Source organism: Myxine glutinosa, chromosome 3, assembly GCF_964187855.1.
Source record: "Myxine glutinosa chromosome 3, kmMyxGlut1.1, whole genome shotgun sequence".
NCBI classification, from domain to species: Eukaryota; Metazoa; Chordata; class Myxini; order Myxiniformes; family Myxinidae; genus Myxine; species Myxine glutinosa.
Window position 1 is genome coordinate 211,567,821 of NC_136263.1, and position 20,741 is coordinate 211,588,561.

General features: G+C 44.9%; 1 pseudogene; it reads right to left on the reverse strand.

Annotated features, from left to right (window-relative positions):
- Positions 1–322: 322 nt before the first annotated feature.
- LOC137423891 (peptidyl-prolyl cis-trans isomerase FKBP1A pseudogene) lies at positions 323–978 on the reverse strand (annotated as a pseudogene).
- Between the last annotated feature and the right edge of the window lie 19,763 nt (positions 979–20,741).

A 20,741-nucleotide genomic window follows, 5' to 3' on the forward strand; every position in this document is an offset into this window, starting at 1 on the left:
CTCTGGTTTCCCTCCTGAAAGCCCTTTCCTTGACAGTCGTTATCATCCCGAATGGAGAAGTACCTCTTATCGTTAAACAGGAATGTTCCTGACTCCTCCATTTCACAGAGAAAACACATTTTAAGAAGAGGAGAATATAAATAATTATATGCCTCCACAATTCCTCATTTTTTTCTTTTTGTTTATATTAACCAGTAATCTAAACATCAACCTATTTAATATTCGACCCATAAATTTGGTAATCCAATTTTCCCTTTCATAAGGCATACACCGTCATTCTGGAAGAATATGATCACAAAACATTTATTTTTCCATACAGTGTATTCAGAAGACCACAGCCAAAGAGGAGTTCCTTACAAAATGGACAAGGTATTCAAAATGCGTATGAAAACTTACTCACTTCACATACTTCGGCAAAGATGTTTGCGGAAATTAAATGATTATCCAGAATACAAACCCACCAAAGAAACCATCACAGGACAATTCAAATTACTACGGTCGATGAGAAAATTCAATGTAATGCTAAGTGAGAATATCATTTTAAGAAGTTGTGAAAGAAAAAAAAAAATGACCGACAACACCGGTGAGATTTTATCAGTTTGATAAATGTTCTGTACTCAGTTTCAAACCATGTCAATAAGCTCTACATCGAAGGTGAGGGTGGCGTTTGGAGGAATGACACCAGCACAGCCTTCTTTGCCATAAGAAAATCTGGGGAGCAGGTCAGCTTGGCCCGTTGCCCTTTGCTCATCTGAACCACGCCTTCATCCCAACCCCTGATGACCTCATTCTGACCGATGGTGAAGCAAAAGGGCTTCTGTCTTTTACGGGATGAGTCAAATACTTCCCCGTTCAACAGGGTGCCGACATAATGCACGGTGCACTTTTGGCCTTTCTTCGGGAAGTGTTTTCCATCTCCAGCAACGATTGTCTCTACCTCCACACCCATGGCTGCCGCGTCGTGTCTGTACTGTCGGTGTCGCCTGTATTCTTTTTATTTTAAGTTCTAGGTCCATTATCCGTTCTTGCTGTTCCCATTTCCTGGATTCAACATCCCAATAATGGAATGCAAGCCAGTCTACTGTTAAATTCTGTTGCTTCCTGGCTTTCAATTCTTGTCCTAATCTCTCCACTCGACTTCGCTCAAATGTACCATCTTTTGGAAACTCCTTAGCATGTCACTTTGTCCACAAATACCAATTTTCAACCTCTCTAATAGCCTCTTCACCATAATGGTCATACATATAATATGCACAAGTACCTTTGTTTGGAATATCTGGTTGTCCTTGTGTATTCTTACAGGCTCCATTCCCCATTCTGCCTGTATATGAATAACACTCAGTATGCACTCAATGTACCAGATAACTACCAAGACTACACTTTAGATTACACCTGTACCCCCTATCGACTATGTGTACTGTAAAAAAATCGCTGAAATTTGTTCCACCTTATCCAGAGTAGCGTTGAATGCATGATTTCCTAGCTTATTTCCTATAAGCTTGACTCTGTAGTCTTCCAGGAAGTATCTCTCCACCTTTGCAATCGATGACTTCAAGTGATTGCCAGAGAGTCTCCCTGTCCTGTGGCTTTCCACACCCCAATCGCACTGATCGGTGTTGTAGTTGGGTCAAATGGATCAGTAAAAATGGGTCAGCACGTTTGCCATTCTGTTGAGGGGGAATCAAACAGAAAATAACCACATATATAATATAACTATATAAACTCACCACCTTGCTCTTTTTTCAAGGTTGTCTTCCCATTAATGTCTCACAAATATCTCAAAACTTTTCCTTGAGACTGCACTTTTATCAATCAATCAATCAATTTATTCAATTAAATCAATTCATCAATATTCAACAATAAATCACATTACATAAGCCGTTTCCCAATGTTGCCAGAACAGTTCCATCCCCTGATCGAGATATATGATCATCAGTCGTCACCTTTGACCTATACCTTTTGTCAATTGACAAATCACCATTCTGCCTCTGGATCATATCTGACATATTTTTCAATCTTGTCTGGTCATTATATCACAAATCCAAGTTTAGCAACCACTGAAGGCAACCCAACCCTCCATTTGTGAAAGTCAGCCAAGATCAATCAAACAGGTATGAGACAGGTCACTGAGAAAATGTCCCAATTTAAATGGTACCCAAACGTCTTGACAATTAAAATTTCGTAAAACTCCTGTAGTGTTCTACCAACGGATGACAATTAATTCACAATATTTGCCACTTGTAATCCAAGCATGCTGAAATTTCGACACTTCATTTAACCCTATTACTCGTCATGCATCATTAATCCTACAGGGCTCAAAAGTTGTCCTTTAAGCCCATGCAAACATTTTACACGAAACCTCATGATCTCATTCCTGTCAATCATAACATCATGATCTTAAAATCATTATCATAATTATCATCACTATCATAATCATAGTCATATCATAACCATATACAGTAGTACACCATATCAGTGGTTCTTCGTGAAAGCCCAGCACCCTTTCTAAGGAAAAAAAACTCTTAGTGGTTCTGTGTGACTATTTCATGGCACCCTTGCTACATGGATATACATACAACAGAACAAAACTAAAATGAAATCAAAATGAAAATACACCATATCAGTGGTTCTTCGTGAAAGCCCAGCACCCTTTCTAAGGAAAAAAAACTCTTAGTGGTTCTTTGTGACTATTTCATGGCACCCTTGCTACATGGATATACATACAACAGAACAAAACTAAAATGAAATCAAAATGAAAATACACCATATCAGTGGTTCTTCGTGAAAGCCCAGCACCCTTTCTAAGGAAAAAAAACTCTTAGTGGTTCTTTGTGACTATTTCACGGCACCCTTTCTGAAAAATGCGTATACATCTGTAGTACACTAATACAGGGCTTTCTGCATCTTTACATGCTCTGTGGATTTCGCCCACCGACCACACTTAATTAATACAATAAATATTTCTTCCATTCAAAAGAACAAATCAAAATCAAAAATCAATTCTTTATTGGAAAGTAAAGAAGAAGAGAAAAAAATTAAAATGAGAGCTTGACATAGGAACAAGCCACAATTAGGGGTGTTAATACTATGCGAAATACGACACTCATTTCATTATCCTAAAGATAACTGTGTATTATTGGTCACACTCATAACTTTTTATATCTTGTTTCCCCTACAAGGCTTGCAGAGATTGTGTTAATGCTGTCCCCTGCCTTGAATTTTCTGTGCGAACCATTACACTCATAAAGTGACATTTAACCATTTCAACTGTGTCGTATCATCGCACTCATTTTTTTTTAGCACTATAGGGCCATGGTTTGAGGGAGAGGGGGGAAAAGAAAAGAGAGGTGAGGATAAAGGACACATAATGAGATAGGTGATCCCTCCGCTTCCGGTCTTGCCGGTGAGGTTTTGTTTTTTCGCAGCTCTCCACACTGTCCATCGAAATCGAAGTTAAGTAATTGTTCCCATTTGTATTTTCGTTATAACTGTTTTTATTTTATGGTGTGTGTACCTATATTGTGTCCTGAGAAAGTTTTTTCGGTGAAAATCTTTCATACCTGTACAGAAAATCGTGTTAATTCGTATCCTGTTTTCTGAGGCCTTGTACAGTGTCCAACCTTGAGGCTTTGTTTTTTCTCTCAGCGGTCCGTCTTTTTTGTGCTCAAATAACTTTCGTTCTCTGCTTTTCCCAGTTTAAGTAAAGTTTAAGTTTAAGTTTTTCGAAGCTGTTCTTTCGAAGCAGCTTTCGAAGCAGCTCCTTTTCAAAGCTGTTCCATGCGCTCTTGCTTTCGAAGCTAAGTAATCTTTCACAATTGTGTTTTTGTCGAGACTGTATCTATCTTTCGGTGTGTGTACCTACAGCGTATCTTTAGGAAAATTTTCGGTGCTAATTTTTTCGTACATGTATACACAATCGTCGGTTACTGCGTATCGAGTATTCTGAGGCCTAGTACTCGTAGGCTTAGGCTATCGTACCGTCTCCGACCTTGTGGTTTTGTTTTCTCTCAGCTGTTCGTCGAATGCGCTGCAATTATTTTCGTTCTCTGTTTCGTCCCAGTCGTTCACCCCATACCTCCTTGTTAATATCTCCACTCAAAAAAAAAAACCCCAAAAAATATTTCCTTCTCAGGTCTAATTCGTTTATTTGTTGTTCTTATTTGTTCGTTCGTTCTTCGTTCACGTTGTTCGCGATCACGCGATCACGTGGTTACAAATGTATAATCACTCCCCTGAACAACTATTTTCTCTCATATATTATAACACCTTCTTCTTCTTCTCCTACAAAAGGATGCTTTCGTCTTGCTCACCAAATCTATTCATTCCAAAAAATAATAATAATACCATCTCCTACAGTTCCTCTTTTCTACATTCCCTAAACTCTCCAGAACTCCACCCCTCCTTCAGCATCCTCAAACGTATTTTTGACTCGAAGGTCTCAAACTCATTTTGCAAAAAATGTTCGTTTCCCATGAATCGTACACTTTTCAAAATCAAATCTCACCCCTCCCCTCCAAATCTTCCCCATCCCCCCTTCCCTCCAAATCCTCCCCATCACCCACCCCTTTCAAATCTCCCCCCTTGCCCCTTCCCTCCCCTCCCTCCTAAACTCCTCCCACACCCCTCCCCTCCGACTCTCCCTCGCTCCTCCCCTCCTAGACTCCCCTCTCACCCCTCCTCCTCAAAGCATCCTCCCTGCTTCTTCCCCGTTCCAACTTTCACCTTCATCTCCCCCAACCTTCTGCCTCGCTCTTCCCCCTCCTCAAATAACACCTCACTGTGCCTCACCCAATCTCCATCAAACCTTTTGTCCACCCCATTCTTCCCTTTCTCCAAGCTATTCTGAAATCTATGAAATCTCTGACACACCTTCAACAGCTCTCCCTACCTCTTCCTCCTCTTCCACATCTTACCCTACCCCTCCCCCCCCCCCCCTGTTCTGTACCCGATGCTCCCCCTTCCTCTTCATTAACGGTATGGACCTCAAACATCCGGGGCCTTCGCTCAAACTTGACTGACCTCTCCATACAGGTTGCTTCTGACAAACCAGATGTGATCTGCTTAACAGAAACTTTCCTCATTCATGATGTCTCTGATGCCTCGATATCTCTCCCAGGTTACTCCCTCTTCTGGTATGATAGACCTGAGCCTCGTCCTGGAGGTGGGGTTGCTATCTTTAAAAAAACTCTCTTCCTCACTCGCCCTCTCTCCACCTCACCCCCAGGAATACCTTTGGCTACGGCTTCCCCTTCGCTCCCACCTTTTGTTCATATGTGTGTTGTACCGTCCACCAAACAGTGATGACTCCATCTACATCTCGCTGTCTGATAATATGGACCAACTTCTATCTACCCATCCCAACTCTCTCTTCCTCATATGTGGTGATTTCAATTGTCACCATGCCAGTTGGCTGGGTGTGGGTACCTCTCTCACCAGCCATGGCTCTTCAGCAAAGGACTTCTGCGACTCACTGGGACTGACACAATCTGTCAATTTCCCGACCCGGATCTCAGTCAACGGAGCATCTTCTCTTCTGGACTTGGTTATGACTAACTTCCCTGAAAATGTCTGCCTCTCTACTTCTGCTCCAATCGGCTCATCTGATCATGTGCTTGTCAAAGTGGACATCTCTCTGACCATTCTCAGAGAGCCTCCTCAGCGTCGACGAGTCTGGCATTTCACTCAGGCCAACTGGCACGGTCTTCAAGCAGCCATCAATCATCTGGACTGGTCTCCCATCTCTACCGCCTCTGACATCAACTCATCCTGGGAATTCTTTCAAAGTAAATTGCTCTCTCTCATGCACAGATTTATCCCATCTCGTCTTCAGTTGTCATACCCTTCCTCCCGTCCATGGTACACGGAATCTTGTGGTGAGGCTGTTGCCCTGAAACAACTTGCTTTCGTCTCCTGGAAAGCAAATCCAACGGAAGGTAATCTCATTTCCTTTCACAAAGCCCGAAACAAGTGTGTGTCCACCCTCAGGAGAGCCAGGAAACAATATCTCACCGTTCTCAAGACCGAACTCTCTTATCTGTCTCCCTCTTCCAAATCCTGGTGGCATCTGGACAAATCTGTTTCTGGTGTTTGTTCCCCCTCCATCCCCTCCCTCACCTCAAATGGCTTAACGGCTGACTCCGCACGTGAAAAAGCTGAATGCCTCAACTCTGTGTTTGCCTCTAAATCTTGTTTCCCAAACCCATCCCTCTCTGTACCCACCGTACCCAGTCGTACCCAGCTGCTCCTGGACTCTGTGACCTTCTCTCCTGACAAGGTGGAAAAGTTTCTGTCAACCCTCGACTCTGATTCTGCAACTGGTCCTGATGGCATCAGCACACGGACCCTAAAATCATGTTCTTCCGCTCTTTCACTCCCTCTTTCTGTTCTCTTCACCCTCTCTTTGCTCAAGGCCATCTGCCATCTGCTTGGAAATCAGCCAACATCACCGCTTTGCACAAAAAAGGTGCAAAAACAGATCCTAGCAACTACAGACCAATCAGCCTTCTCCCAATTATCAGCAAAGTCATGGAATCCATCATTGCTTCAGATATGAAATCTTTCCTCTTCTCCAATGGCTTGATCTCTGATCATCAATTTGGTTTCAGACCTGGTCACACTACTCTGGACATGCTGCTTCTGCTTTCTCAACAATGGATGGAGGTCCTCAACACCAAACAGGAAATTAGAGCTGTCTCCCTTGACATTTCACGTGCCTTCGATACGGTCTGGCACCCTGCTCTGCTCACCAAACTCTCCTCCTTTGGTATCCATGGAAATCTCCACGCATGGCTGGCGGACTTCCTCTCTGGTCGTAGTGAACGTGTGGCCCTGAATGGGTTTCTCTCATCTCCTCTTCCTGTTCAGGCTGGAGTTCCCCAAGGTAGTGTTCTGGGCCCTGTGCTTTTTCTGGTCTTCATCAATGATCTCTCTGACTCTCTTGAAAATCCTCTCTATCTCTTTGCTGACGACTCTACTCTCTGTCGCTCCATTCCTCATCCCTCAGATCGGCAGTCTGCAGCCTCCTCACTCTCTGCAGACCTGGACAAAATCACAGACTGGGCATCCAAATGGAACATGTCTTTCAATCCTGATAAATCTCACACTCTTACGATGTCTCTCCGAAAAGACCGACTGGACAACGCTCCCATCCACTTTCTGAAAAATCCTCTCCAAGAAGTTCTGTCACTCAAGCTTTTGGGTCTCACTATTTGCCATGATCTTTCCTGGGAAAACCACATTTCAAATCTGGCCTCCAAAGCCAGTCGCCGACTGGGCATCCTCCGTCGTGCGAAGTCCTTCCTTGGCACACCTGAGCTCCTCACCACATACAAGGCTTTCATCCGCAGCTCTATGGAATACTGCTCTCCCCTCTGGTCTGGTGCTCCTGCCTCACACCTAGCTCGTCTTCACGCTGTTGAAACCAAAGCGTTCAGAATCATTTGAATCTCCCGCGATGAAGCTAACTCCAAGGGCTTTTCACTCACTCACCGCAGGCAGGTTGGTGGTCTTTCCGTCTTCTACCGACTCCTCTCTGGCCTTGCCCCCCCCCAGCTCTCTCTGGGCCCTGTCCCCCAAATATTCCTACAGGTCACACAAGATCTGCCTGCAACCCTCTTATGGTTAAACTGCCAAAATCAAGACTTTCTGCTCACCTTCACTCCTTCATTCCTCTTTTCTCCCACCTCTGGAACAAACTCCCTCACTCTCTTCAATCCCACTCCACCCTCCAGGTCTTTAAAACAGCTGTTCACCACCATCTCTTATCCTCCCCCATCCAAAACCTTGATCTATTCTACCCCCGCTAATTTCGGTCCCCTTGTGTTTTATACATCTCCCCCCCCCCTTCCCACGCCTCCTCCCCCCAAGCCCTCTCCCTCCCACACTTCTCCCTGCTCTCAAATGTTGTGGTTGTGTGCTTCCCCTTCTCTCCCCATCTTGTCTTCCGCTCCCTCTTTTTGTATATTTTGTTTGTCTGGTTGTTTTGTTGGTGAAATAAATGTTAGCTCTTTCACGAGCCTCGATTCAGTATACAAAAAAAATAAAAAATGAGGTGATATGCCAAACAACATGGGATAACATACAATCAGTAATATTACATGACTTAGAAAGGGTGGATGATGGTGGGATGGGGTTAGGGTTAGGATTAGGGTGGAGGGGGCAGGGAGGGGAAGGAGGAGGGGGAAGAGGACACTTTCATTCAAATCATAAAATGAAAAAAAAATGAATAAAAAATGAGAAGAGAATAAAATGAAAATTAAAAATGAAAAAAAATGAAAAAAAAAAAAAAAAAATGAAAAAACAAAAAAATCACAATCATCTCCCTCAAAAAAATCATCACAATGTTCTGATTGCATTTCAAGGACATCAATGCTCCCTCTTTAAGAATTGACTTTCAAACCAATTAAAAGACAATATGCCTAATCCCTTTTTCAATTTGGTCCAACTTCAATTTTGAAAACTAACTCAAAGTTCGGCCAAAAGGTTTAACCGATAAAAAATATTTGTCCATTCTAATCCATTTTCCTATCCAATCCTACAAAGGAGCCTGGAAGAGAATGGAAAATCTGCCAATTTTAATCCAAATAAAATTCAATAGAACACCACCTAGCGCAATACAGCCTGATTCCCCATTTTACAAGTGGGAAACACAAATCCGCTTCTTGGGGGCCCTCCAAGAAGCGAGAATGCTTCCCACTCATCCTATGACCTCCATTAAAAGAGGATATTACATTTAAACCCATATGATTGTCTGTCTGCACAGAACAATTTTGGTGTGGTCGGTGTGTTTTAACACAGCCATCGTAAAATCACTGAGATAAAAATCCTGGCAAAAAAAACCACAATCCTGATTTCTGTGTCTATGATAATTCGAATACAAAATGAATTTTCAAATGTACATTCAATGATTTTTCCTCATAGATTCTACATCCCAGTGACATGGGATCGCCTCTCATCATTTTTTACCTTAATTGAATGAATCTGAGCTGTCATCCAAGATGGCCGCCAAAAAAATGAAAATCCTGAAAAATTTATATTTTCCTGATCGGGATTTAAATATAGAAATAATTACAGGTGAAAACATCATAATACAGAGCGGGAGGGTGGTGGGGGGCGGGGGGGTTTGGGGAGGGAGGGGAAAGGAATTAATGGAGGGAGGGAATGAGGGAGGCAGAAAGGAGTGAATGGAGGGAAGGAATGAGGGAGGGGAGAGGAAGGAATGGGGGAAGCAAGAAGCAAGAAGCAAGACAAATAAATTGGAAGAAGACGAAGAATAAAAGATGAGGCGGGCCACACATACGCTCAAATTCATTCATCGAGAACATGAACATCAATAGACATTAACAGTCAGAGAGACGTAGTTAAGAAGAAGAAGAGAACGGGAGATGAAGAAAGGAGAGAATAACATCGACAGGATCTACAAAGCATTTGCATTCAATCCCGGGAATCATGTGCATCCCAGGAAGCATGCTGTCTCACATCCTTCATACAATCAATGATATGACGTGACTTCTTAATAAAAAACTAGAACGGCACTCAGTGGAGAGCATACCTACCTCAATCTGTCAGCTCTTGTATGAGCCTCAACCCAAATAATGAAGTTACATGGTTATTCAAACCCATGCATCCTCACACCGAGGGGCCACAAGCAACTCATCTGTAAATTAAGCCGCCATGGTTTTAATAGAGTATATAAAAAACACCGCCTCTATCTGCATAAGACCATCTCACTTTAGCGGGTCTGTGTGTGTGTGTGTGTGTGTGTGTGTGTCGACGTTGGCATCGTGGGTCCTTATTTCTCTGAAGAACTCGTTATCTGCTAGCAGGGAACTTTAAATGAATTTCAATCAACGTGACACTAAGCGTGACGGGTGTAAATGTATGGTGTCAATAACCGCGACAGGGTGCCGCATCAGGAAGTACACGCCCTAAAAACGAGTTTCTCCCATACAAGTACGCCCAGAGGGAGCAACCTAGATGAGGGTGGATGGGGATTGGGGAGTAGGAAGGTGGGGTGGAGGTGCGGTGGCGGGGGAGGAGCGATGGATGGGATGGGATGGAGAGATAAGTGGGAGGGAGGGAGAGAGAGAAAGAGAGAAACACACAGAAAGAAAAATAGGTTGTAAGGGATAGAGGGAGAGAGGGAGGGAATGAGAGTGAGAGAGGGGGAGAGGGGGAGAGTATGAAAGAGAGGGAGAGGGACAGGGACAAAAAAAAAAAACACAGAGTGTACATTTGAGAAAAGAAAAAAACATTTCCGATCCTGTACGCAATTCGTCAACAGGAAACATGTAACTCGTGCTTTTGGGATTTACGATCCTATTATAATCCCAAAAGCATGCTGTCCTATTCCTATTCAGAACTTCACCAAAATCGAATCATTTCGTCCTTGTCAAATACGCAACATCTCTGCCAAATCTCGCCCAGATCCGTCCACAACTTTGAGATATTTTGTTCACAAATGGACAGACAAACAGGGGTGAAAACATAACCTCCATCAACCTTTGGTGAATGGTTGGTGGTAGTGCGGTGGTTGTGGAGGGTGGTGGTGGGCTGGTGGTGGGCTGGTGGTGATAGTGGGGTGGTGGTGGTGATGGGGTGATTGTTAGGGTGTATGAGGGATGAGTGAAATGAGGGATGACGGATGAGGGATGAGTGAAATGAGGGATGAAGGATGAGGGATGAGTGAAATGAGGGAGCGATGGGAGTGAGGGAGAGAGGAGAGAGGGACAGAGGGACAGGGTTTGCATTTAAACATCAGCAAGAAGTCGTTACAAAAAGCCACGCATTTTTCGATCAAATTTGTATATTTTTACAAAAAATCGTTAAAAATAGCGGAAAAAGTCGTTATTTATCGAAAAAAAAAGTTGTGCTTTCACAAATTCCGTGGATGTCAGTGACCATCGTGAGATATGTACAAATTGAGACAAAACAATTTGGGAAAAAGGAAAATCGTCATGATTTACATAGAAAAAAAACGAAACATCTGCACACAAATAAACAACTAAGCAGATTCGCATCGTACTGTACAGATGAAAAAAACGGGATGCTTACCTTTCCCTTCTGTTCTTCTACCAACTGCACAGTCGATCCCCGTACGGGCCACCAATTTATGGAAGAATCACTAATCCCTACGACTAGAACTCCCACAAGGAAAACTCCAAACTTGGTTCTCACAAACTTGGTTCTCACACAGCATTTATTAAAACTGTAGAGGGTTGTTACATGGACGTACTAATTCAAGATATTTGACTAACAAAGAACTAATCTGAACTTTAAACAAAGCATCGTTCTGCCGGTCGTGGCAAAGGCTCCACCGTGCCCTCCTCCTGTGCGCAGATATTCTCCTCCGTGGTCAGCGCAGCCTTTTCCCTCAAAGTTCCTTTTATCTAATAAAGGTTCCCCCATCCCTTTGTTGCACAAAATACCTTATTCGGGCATCCCATCTCGTCTTCAGTTGTCATACCCTTCCTCCCGTCCATGGTACACGGAATCTTGTGGTGAGGCTGTTGCCCAGAAACAACTTGCCTTCGTCTCCTGGAAAGCAAATCCAACGGAAGGAAATCTCATTTCCTTTCACAAAGCCTGAAACAAGTGTGTGTCCACCCTCAGGAGAGCCAGGAAACAATATCTCTCCGTTCTCAAGACCGAACTCTCTTATCTGTCTCCCTCTTCCAAATCCTGGTGGCGTCTGGTCAAATCCGTTTCTGGTGTTTGTTCCCCCTCCATCCCCTCCCTTACCTCAAACGGCTACACAGCTGACTCCGCACGTGAAAAAGCTGAATGCCTCAACTCTGTGTTTGCCTCTAAATCTTGTGTCCCAAACCCATCCCTCTCTGTACCCACCATACCCAGTCGTACCCTGCTGCTCCTGGACTCCGTGTCCTGACAAGGTGGAAAAGTTTCTGTCAACCCTCGACTCTGATTCTGCAACTGGACCCGACGGCATCAGCCCACGGGTCCTAAAATCCTGCTCTGCCGCTCTATCTCACCCTCTCTCTGATCTCTTCACCCTCTCTTTTGCTCAAGGTCAACTGCCATCTGCTTGGAAATCAGCCAACATCACCGCTTTGCACAAAAAAGGTGCAAAAACAGATCCTAGCAACTACAGACCAATCAGCCTTCTCCCAATTATCAGCAAAGTCATGGAATCCATCATTGCTTCGGATATGAAATCCTTCCTCTTCTCCAATGGCTTGATCTCTGATCATCAATTTGGTTTCAGACCAGGTCACTCTACTCTGGACATGCTGCTTCTGCTGTCTCAACAATGGATGGAGGTCCTCAATGCCAAACAGGAAATTAGAGCTGTCTCCCTCGACATATCACGTGCCTTCGACACGGTCTGGCACCCCGCTCTGCTCACCAAACTCTCCTCCTTTGGTATCCATGGAAATCTCCACGCATGGCTGGCGGACTTCCTCTCTAGTCGTCGTCAACGTGTGGCCCTGAATGGGTTTCTCTCATCTCCTCTTCCTGTTCAGGCTGGAGTTCCCCAAGGCAGTGTTCTGGGCCCCGTGATTTTTCTGGTCTTCATCAATGATCTCTCTGACTCTCTTGAAAATCCTCTCTATCTCTTTGCTGATGACTCCACTCTCTGCCGCTCCATTCCTCTTCCCTCAGATCGGCAGTCTGCAGCCTCCTCACTCTCTGAAGACTTGGACAAAATCACAGACTGGTCAAACAAGTGGAACATGTCTTTCAATCCTGACAAATCTCACACTCTTACTATGTCTCTCCGAAAAGATCGACTGGACAACCCTCCCATCTACTTTCTCAACAACCCTCTCCAAGAAGTTCTGTCGCTCAAGCTTTTGGGTCTCACTATCTGCCATGATCTTTCTTGGGAAAACCACATTTCCAAGCTGGCCTCCAAAGCCAGTCGCCGACTGGGCATCCTCCGTCAGGCGAAGTCCTTCCTCGGCACACCTGAGCTCCTCACCACATACAAGGCTTTCATCCGCAGCTCAATGGAATACTGTTCTCCCCTATGGGCTGGTGCTCCTGCCTCACACCTAGCTCGGCTTCACGCTGTCGAAACCAAAGCTTTCAGAATTATTGGAATCTCCCGCGATGAAGCTATCTCTGAGGGCCTTTCACTCACTCACCGCAGGCAGGTAGGTGATCTTTCTGTCTTCTACCGACTCCTCTCCGGCCTTGCACCCCCAGCTCTCTCTGTGCTCTGTCCCCCAAATATTCCTACAGGTCGCACAAGATCTACCAGCAACCCTCTGATGGTTAAACTGCCGAAATCTCGGCTCTCTGCTCACCTTCACTCTTTCATTCCTCTTTTCTCCCGCCTCTGGAACAAACTCCCTCACTCCCTTCAATCCCACTCCTCCCTCCAGGTCTTTAAAACAGCTGTTAACCAGCATCTCTTATCTTCCCCCATCCAAAACCTTGATCTTTTCTACCCCCGCTAATTCACCCCAGATCCACCTTGTTTGAAATTCCAACTTCTTTCCTGGAAGTCCTGGCAGTGTCCATATGTTTTATACCTCTCCCACCGCCCCCTTCCCATGCCTCCCCCCCCCAAAGCCCTCGCCCTCTCTCAGATCTCTCGATGTCTCCATGTCTCTCGGTCCCTGCTCTCAAATGTTGTGTTTGTGTCCTTCCCCCTCTCTCCCCATCTTGTCTACCGCTCCCGATGTTATATGTTTTATGTGTCGGTTTGTCTTTCTGTGTGATTAATGTTCGCTCTTTCACGAGCCTCGATCTTGCATACAAAAAAAAAAAAAAAAAAAAAAATGGAAGCCAGGCCTGGCACCGTCAGTAAGACCTCTGGTTTCCCTCCTGAAAGCCCTTTCCTTGACAGTCGTTATCATCCCGAATGGTGAAGTACCTCTTATCGTTAAACAGGATTGTTCCTGACTCCTTCATTTCACAGAGAAAACACATTTTAAGAAGAGGAGAATATAAATAATTATATGCCTCCACACTACCATCTTTTACACGACATTATTTAACATGCTAAATTAGTTATTGGTGGCCTATATCTTTATGACATCCCTAAAAACAGTAAATTTCCTGTTTCGAATGGTTTTTAATTTTCTTTCACCACCAGACAGGCAGACAGTAAAACAATTACCTTATCTCTCTCTGCGCATGCTCGAACCGGACGAGATTCCATACATTTTGCCAATTTCAGAGACAAATGACTATAAACTGCAGGTTTGTGTGCAGATTCATGTTCCATTTCATGTTCCACAATCTACAGTGTTCAAAATATAAAATTCAATGGAAATGAAGCCGTTCCTCGATCATCGACTACAGTCTGGAGAGAGACAGACAAAGTGAACCAATAGCTCAACCCAGCTTTTCGCTTCATGTGTGGAGGGTAAAGAAGACCTGAACAGCCCTCATATTGAAATGTACAAAGAGGTATTTTGATAGTTTGAATCTAAAAATCAGGTATTCAGCATTGCAGAAAATACTAATTACTGAGATGAATAATCATTAAATTTGATTTAACCAAGTCAGTTGTGCAGCATCATTGGGAAGTATGGATGATATGATGATGTGAGCTTTAAAGTCCTTTATCCTTCCAGTAAATGAGGTCCCAGTCAAACTTCACCTTATTGAGAAAACCCACAGAAGGTTAAACACGTGAAAGTTGTAATTTTTCTCTTTTCAAACAAACATAATCCCCATCAAGAACCAAGTCATGGTCCTGGTATTGACTTGCTGAATTTTACAATTTTTTCAAACAAGAAAAACACATTTGTCTATTTAAATTGATAAAAACAAAGTATTTCCATAAAAAAAACATGGAGTTCTAAATGAACACGCTAAAATAATGAGGGAAGTGGGTTCCCTTTGTTGTTTGTGATTTAAAAGATGAACAAGTTATTCGTTCCTGTTAAGCGAGCACCATTTAAGATAAACAAACATTCATTCCATTACCCAAATGTTCTTCCTCCAGTGATAAACGTGACACCTTTCACAACAAGTTAATGTTGACCAAATACACAATCTCTCTTATTGTATATAAATAAATCAATGGAACAGAAAAACTATTTATTTTATTTGTTTATTTCAGAGAGGATTTTGTAGCAAATGGGAAAGAACACACAACCAAGTACACCATAAGCAATGGCAATGATTGAAAAAGCCTGAATAACAACTAAAAACTTCCCTTGGGTGCTGTAGTAAGCGGGGACAAAAGCTAATCCCACCAGGAAGCCAAAAATTATCCCAAAAGAGATAAACCTTTGATTATTATTGGGTGAAGTTGAAGTTCTTGCTTTAAGAGAAAGGAAGAGGCACAATCCTGCCAGAATTCCTAAATAAGCCAACGCACAAACAGCCCAGATTGGTATTCCAGAACATTCCATCACAATCATTCCGATACGAGCCTCCAAGTTCATGTGAACTCGAGATTTCCCAACAATCACCAAAACAAAACAAAGTGCAACCTGTGGTAAAGTACATAGACCCACTATTTTGTGGGAAATCAGAGAATAAATTTCATATTTTTTACAAGGGAGGACACCTGCAATATGAACCAAAGTGATTATTATATTGCTTCACAATAAAGGTTACAAATGAAGTGAAGACATTACATTACATACATAACTTGCTGGAAGCCCATGGTAAAAATACCACAACAGAAAAAAAGGAAGCCTTTCATTCTTGCTTTGATTGAAAGAGCTAAAAAGAAACAATCACATTTCTTAACAACTCGGATATTGCATCACATCCTCGGTTTAGATTAATACCTCAGTTCATTTTACACAATGAAAGTACCGATCTTGGGTTCATTTTGGTACCTTAGTTAATTTTACACAATGAAAGTACCAATCTTGGGTTCATATTGGTACGTTAGTTCATTTTACACAATGAAAGTACTGATCTTGGGTTCATATTGGTACCTCAGTTCATTTTACACAATGAAAGTACCGATCTTGGGTTCATATTGGTACGTTAGTTAATTTTACACAATGAAAGTACCGATCTTGGGTTCATATTGGTACGTTAGTTAATTTTACACAATGAAAGACCAGATCTTGGGTTCATATTGGTACGTTAGCTAATTTTACACAATGAAAGACGAGATCTTGGGTTCATGTTGGTACCTCAGTTCATTTTACACAATGAAAGACCAGATCTTGGGTTCATGTTGGTACCTCAGTTCATTTTACACAATGAAAGTACCGATCTTGGGTTCATATTGGTACCTCAGGTCATTTTACACAATGAAAGTACCGATCTTGGGTTCATATTGGTACATTAGTTAATTTTACACAATGAAAGTACCGATCTTGGGTTCATATTGGTACGTTAGTTAATTTTACACAATGAAAGACCAGATCTTGGGTTCATATTGGTACGTTAGTTAATTTTACACAATGAAAGATGAGATCTTGGGTTCATGTTGGTACCTCAGTTCATTTTACACAATGAAAGTACCGATCTTGGGTTCATATTGGTTCCTCAGGTCATTTTACACAATGAAAGTACCGATCTTGGGTTCATATTGGTACGTTAGTTAATTTTACACAATTAAAGTAACGATCTTGGGTTCATATTGGTAACTTTGTTCATTTTGCACAATGAAAGTACCAATCTTGGGTTCGTATTGGAATACAAAATTTCCCTACCCGGGGAGGGGGGACACCCCTTCTTCGATGCTACTCACCCCTGCCAGACTACCCCATCCCTGCCAGACTACCCCATCCCTCCCAGACTCTCAACCCACTCCACACTCCCCAGACCTATATTATTATTGCTATAAATATTTATTGTCATCTAACTACCCTGTAGTGAACACCTCCAAGGCCTTCAATCAAAAAATGACGGTAATCTTTACACGCAAAGGAAAGGATGATGACGAACATACTTGGATGGCTTCCACCCAACTTCTTCGCACCTGGATAAATTAACTCAAACCGACATGGAATTAAAATGTACAAAAATACCGGCTTAATTAAAGAAAATGCCGGTAACAAAGAATGCACGATAAAACTAAATTCCGAAATGGAGGGCCCCCTCACAGACACGAATACAGACAAAGGGAAGGATAAAAGAACAAAAATAAATGTGTTATTTGTAGGCACTTAGCTCTGAGCTGCTCTTGAACCTCATCAGGAATCATCAAAGATCGTCATAGTCCTCCACGTCCCTGCATGCGTAACCGCAGGCTGCACTCCACTTGGGCGCGGACTAAACCTCGCCGTGCGGTCCGCTCACTCCTGATTCCATGCGTAAAGCGAACAGTCCGCGTCCGCTTGGTCGCTCCAGCCATGCTTGTTTTCACGATCTCGTTCACTAACCCCAACACCAAAGCCAGAGGATGCGAGCCAGTCATGAGAAGACCAAGAAGAGCAATGTCGGGACACGACCATTCATTATCAAAGCCAGGAATCAAAAGAATGAAGGTAAGAGGAGAGAATTCGTGAACTTCGACCTTTCGTTGTCGAATCCCGAAAATCAGAGCCAGCCATGAGAAAATGTCGGGGAGAGACCCCGCCCACCACCAAACCCATAACATGCGAGAAAATCAAGAAGCAAGAAGCGAGAGAATGTCGGGCATCGGGAACAAGATTCAACGCAGTGTTATTTTATACTCGGGTCTCTGACGTCATCCATGCCTGCTCCACCAATCCCATAGTCTTAGCAGTCTTTGTCCCCAGCCAATCAATCCCCAGACCAATCACTGCTCTTCGGGGCGTGGCTTCACGGCCCTGCCTGATCAAGATGGTGATGTCATATGTGTGCGAGTGTTCGATGCCTGGTTTCCAGTCACTTTTTCTTTTGTGTGGTTAATGGGCGATTTCCTGGCAAGGTGTGTGTGCTGCTGATGTCACAAGGAACAGAGGAAAAAAATAAAAGAGGCCATTGTATACAGGGGATTTAGTACCCATAATCCCTTACTAATTAACATACCCCACCCCTCGTGATGGAAACCAAGATATGCTTTTCTACAACATATGGTCTGGAATGAAATCGTATTCGTACTGAACCCGGGGTGATGCTAGCTGCTCGCTGACGCCGCTAGGGGCGCGGCTATAAGACCCGCTGCTGCAGACGGTGCTCCGAGACTTCTCCTGTGACATGTTACATCTAGTAGACTCGCTAACGGTACGCCAGCATAGAATATTAAGCTTGCTTGCATTGAATGTTATGAATGGTCCCATGTGATGCCAAATCTTATTCCTATTGCATTTCCTGTATTACAGAATGATGTCATGATCTAAATGGGATTAAACCACCAGTTGGACTAAAGTTGTGTGGACCTGATTGGTTTTTCACAACACTTAATCCCATTTAAGATCTACCGACATGGCGGGCAACAAGACGCTGGGGGTTGCAACATTCTGTGCTGACCCGCAAGCCCCGGATGGTGGATTGCAACTGAAGCACTGGCTCAGAACGTTGGAGCATCATTTCGCGGAGCCTGAGACCGAGCCAACGGCTGCCGCGAAGCTAGCAACGCTTCATTCAAAAATCGACTACAAGGTGTACAATTCCATCGCACAATTCGCGACGTACGACCTCTCGATCACGGAGCTCAAACGGTTGTACATAAAGGAAAAGAGCCCGGTGTATGCTCGGTATTTGCTGCTAACGCGACGTCAGCAACCCAACGAGCCGATGGACCACTACGCCCAGGAGCTCCGGCAGCTCTTGCTGGACAGCACCAGGGAGCCACGGACTCACGCGCAGTCTCAGGATGATCTTCTTTTAGACGCCTATATTGCTGGGGTCTCCTCCCAGGAACTAAGGCTCAAGCTCCTGGAGACGACCGACCTGACCTTCGCTACGGCACTCGAGCAAGGAAAGGTACACACCGAAGCGCGGTTGCAATCGAACACCTATGATCGCACGCGCCTCTTGGCGGGAACTTCGCTACACGCACGGCCGGAGAGTGGTACCGCCGAGGACGCAGACCTGCTCGCGGAACTCCGGGATGCTCCGGAGGAGGACCCAGCCCTGACGGCTGCCGCTACGGCCAGACCCAAGGCCTTACGCGGGGCCACCTGCTATTTCTGTGGGGGACCACGTCATTCCCGGCCTGTGTGTCCGGCTCGGGATGCAATATACCATTTGTGCAAGCAAAAGGGGCATTACGCAAAAGTGTGCCGGAAAACCGCACGCGGCTCGCGGCCGCGCGCGACCTTGAATGGGCTCATTGCGGAGCCTACGAGCCGAGCCCGGAACCCGGCGCCTTACCCGGCTTCGAGGGGCAGGGCCCCTCTCTGCAGGCCCCTGGGCGCTCAGACGACCTTGGCGGGCGTCACCGGACAGCCACCACAGTCGCATCCACAATCGGGCATGGCGTATGCGTCCTCGACCGGACTCAGGGCCACGCGAGGGGCTTTGGAGCCTCGCCAAGCCCCAGCGGTACGTCCTCGTCGCACCGCTCATGAGCAAACGGCGTCCACTGGCGGCGACATGGGTTCGGTCCCAACTATGGTGGCCCTCACCCGTAAAAAGGCGATTTCGAATCCTACGGAGGCCTTTTCCTGCCAAACATGTCAAAAGGCGCTTTCAAATACTACGGAGGCCTTTTCCCGTCAAAATTGTCAGATTTTGAATCGCGAAACACCAGAATGCATGGGAAAGCTCTCTGATAGCTTTAACGGATTCCCCATGGACAACAAAGACTCCGGCAACGACCGCAAAACTGCAGCTGGCATAGGATCTGCCCGTGGGGCTCGTCCGACCCACTCGGGGGGTTCAGTCCCACTCCCAGCAGGCTCGTCCGGCCTGGCTCAAGCCCTTATCCCCCTCATGGTCGAAGGCCATTGTGTGCGGGCCTTGGTGGATACAGGGTCTACGGATAGTTTTATCGACCAGCGACTGGTGCACAGGCATGGTTGGCAGGTCTTGAGGTCTACAAGACGGATCTTCATGGCTTCCCAGGGGCTTCAACTCAGCACGAAGGGGGAATGCCGATTGAAACTCGTGATAAAGGGACGGGTTTTTCCAGATGTACACCTTATGGTTTTACCTGCTTTACGTGCTGATATTCTGTTAGGACACGATTTTCTTAAGCGGCATGGTCGTCTGGAAATGGAGTTTGGTGGGCCTGACACACTTGTTGTGGGGGCGGACGCGCTTGCTGTGTGTGCCCTAGCGAAAATGGAAATCCAGCCGCTTTCGCTGTTCCCCAATCTAACCTCCGACTGTACCCCTGTCGCGGTAAAATCACGGCGCTACTCTCGCGCAGACATGCAATTCATTGCGGTCGAAACGGCTCAGCTCTTGAAAGACGGTATCATAGAACCTAGCCGGTCGCCGTGGTGAGCCCAGGTCTTGGTGGTGCGAAGCGAGGCCCACCGCAGACGCATGGTAATCGACTATTCCCAAATGATTAACCGCTTTACACAGCTGGATGCCTACCCCCTTCCGGGGATGGATGCGCTGGTGCGACAGGTGGCCCAGTATTCGGTCTACAGCACTCTCGATCTCCGTAGTGCGTACCATCAGATCCCTATCTCTAGGGCGGATCGTATCTATACCACTTTCGAGTCGGGGCAGCGGTTGTACCAGTTTACCCGATTGCCTTTTGGGGTAACGAATAGGGTCACCTGTTTCCAGAGGGCCATGGATGACCTCCTTGCGAGGGAGCATTTAACCGATGTTTTCGTCTACCTAGACAATCTTACGGTTTGTGGGTATGACCAAGGGCACCATGATGCTAATCTGAAGCGCTTCCTCGAGGTCGCGCAGAGGTATCACTTAACCATGAACGAGGATAAGTGCCAATACTCTCTGCGCAAGATAGATCTTCTGGGGTA